Source organism: Neopelma chrysocephalum, unplaced genomic scaffold, assembly GCF_003984885.1.
Source record: "Neopelma chrysocephalum unplaced genomic scaffold, ASM398488v2 Primary Assembly neopelma1_128, whole genome shotgun sequence".
In the NCBI taxonomy this organism is placed as follows: Eukaryota; Metazoa; Chordata; class Aves; order Passeriformes; family Pipridae; genus Neopelma; species Neopelma chrysocephalum.
Window position 1 is genome coordinate 667,346 of NW_020897790.1, and position 2,605 is coordinate 669,950.

Below are 2,605 nucleotides of genomic sequence, written 5' to 3' on the forward strand. Positions count from 1 at the left end.
CGGCGGCGATGTCACAGCCGGGCGGGGGAGGGCGCGCGGCCGCGGTCCCGTGCGTGCGTGAGCGCGCGCGCCTGCGCGGGGCAAGCGCGTGGGCGGGGCCGCGAGCGGACGGGAGGGGGCGGAGCAACCCCTGCTTTCCGCCAATCCGCGCCGGCTCCGCGCGGTGACGTCTGCCGTGCGCGTGTATTTCTCGGCGGCTGGAGGCGATGGCGGCCCAGGAGCGGCGGGAACAGCGGCGAGAACAGCGGCGAGGGGGTAACCGGAGTTCTGCTCTTTGCTCCTGCTTTAACTGATCTTCTTCTGCTCTAGGTACGCCTGAGGGTCCGAGTCCTCCTAGGGGGTCAAGGCACCGCTGTCCGCCGTGGAGCGCGGCATGAGTTGGCCGGGAGTGCGTTACCTGCGGAATTTGGCTCCTGACACCTCCTCGGCTCGGTGCTGCCGGACCGGAGCTGCGTTCCGCTTGGACGGAGGTTTCTAGCCGCCTGCAGAGCGAGGGGTGCGGTCAGTGTTGGGATACCATGCGGGTCCGTGCAGAGCTGTACCGCTGTCCGTAGCTCAGTCTGAAGTTCAGGGCTTCTCGCTGAAACAGGAATTTTCTTCAGTTATGCTGAGGTATTAAATAATCCAAGGTTGCGGGTGAAATACTAAATAATTCTTTCCCGACGTGGCAAAAGCTGCCCCTTGTAGTGTGTTATCTCCAAGAGGGCAGCTGGAGTGTGTCAAACATCTCTTTTGCGAATAACTCACTTTCCTATGGGCTCTACGTGTAAGGATGGAAATACTTAGAAACAAATAAATTTTCTTTGGTGGAAAAATCTTGCTTTGGTTGTTTCTTTGTTTCTTGATAAGGAGCAGAGTCTCCTTATGCCTGACTTGAGTGTGTCAGGTGAGTGCTGATGTGTGCACTGGCCCAGGAAGGTGAGTACCATCAACCATCCCTGTTGGGAAGGTGGGGGGGGATCCTTTTTTAATTCTGTGGTGTCTGAAGCCCTTTGATTTAGGAGAGGAGCTTAAGTTTTCTTTGAGGAAGAAACCCACATATTTTGCTGCTACTGGACAGTGAAGTGTAAGAGCATCTTGGGAATTTCCAGACTGGGGCAGTTGTGAGTGACCTGGCTCCAGGTGCCCTGCTGGGAAGGGAAGTGGAGAAGCAGAGCCAGGGATGCCCAGCCTAGGTTTGGTGTGAGGTGACTGCAGGCTGGAGTTGCCCTGCTGTGGCTTACACAACTGCTGACTAGCTGTGATTGCTGTAAAGCACCTGGTTACTTGGTGACCAGACCTGGCTGAAGGTTTCTTTGTTGCCCAGCAAGATAGAAACCCTCTGGGGCCATGTGCTGGATGGTGTCTGTATAGGGGGAAAAAACAGAGGCAATGGAAAAGCAAAACTGGCCAGCTGTGACATTTGGGTGGGTCCTGAAGGGCTGAAGGTGCTCAGAGCTTCATCTCCTGATGCTACAAGAAGTGCAGTTAGAAATTAAGGTAAGTGCTTGACAAATTTTGTAATGACTGCTGTGGTATTTCATCTTTTTAAACCTCATACCTTGATTTTTGGTGCTTGTCTCCAGATGGAGGAGGAAGCTATTAATTTTAGAATATAGAAAGAGTAAATGTATGCTTTCAGTTGCATATTTCAGATTAAAGTATTGGTTTTGTTCTTTAGTTGGGGAAAACCAAATCCCTGAAGCTCCTGATTTAAATTGTGATGTAAGAAGGGTCTTTTCCCTGGAATGAAATGAACCAATGTTAGGAACTGACCATCCTAATTGGAGCTTTCTGTGCTCATTTACTGTATTTGGAATTAAGATTGCTTTAATTAGATATGTAGAATAAACCAAACACTGTAAAACCCTACCAGTAACCATCAGGAGAGCAGCATCAGACTGGGATCTGGTCTGTGGATGCAGTGCCTGAAGCGTTTCCAGTGATGGTTCTTGGCTGCTGCTCTTCAGCAGGAATCCAGGAAGTGCTGTGGGGAAAGTCAGCATCTGAAAGAAAATCAACTACTTGGTGCTCTTCCCTTGGACTGAGCTATCAGTGTTATCTGGGTAAGCTTCTGTTTCTCTCTAAGGTGAGTTAGGGTTAAACCTAGTAGTGTTTTTCTACTTGTAGTTAAAATAGAAAAGTGATTGCTACTCTTAAGTCATACCAATTTCTGAATTCCAAGTCTTGGGGTTGTTGTGGATGCACAGACCCCTGAGAAGTCTCAGGGAACTGGGTTACAGGGGTGTGCTGGGTTTGTTTTTCAGACAGGTTAATGCCCCCAGCATCTGCCCATCTGTTTGTCACTGGGCACAACAAAACGTTCTGCGAGCTGCCCCTGCTCTTCACACCCGTTTGGGATGTTTTTTTTCCTTAACAAGAAACGCAGCCCAAGCGTGGATCCCGACCAAGGCTGGGAAGTGCGCTGAGAGCTGGCATCTCTCCTGGAGCGCAGCTGCCGCTGGCTGGGGCCGGAGGTGCCGGTATGGCCGGTTTTCCCGATATTCCGGTGCGTGAGGAGCGCGGCTGTCCCGCGGTGTTCCCGCTGTCCCGCCCCGTCCCGCCCTTGCCGCGTCGGCGCCACGTGGCAGCGCAGGCGCGGCGGCGCTTCCGCGGGGGTTGGCGG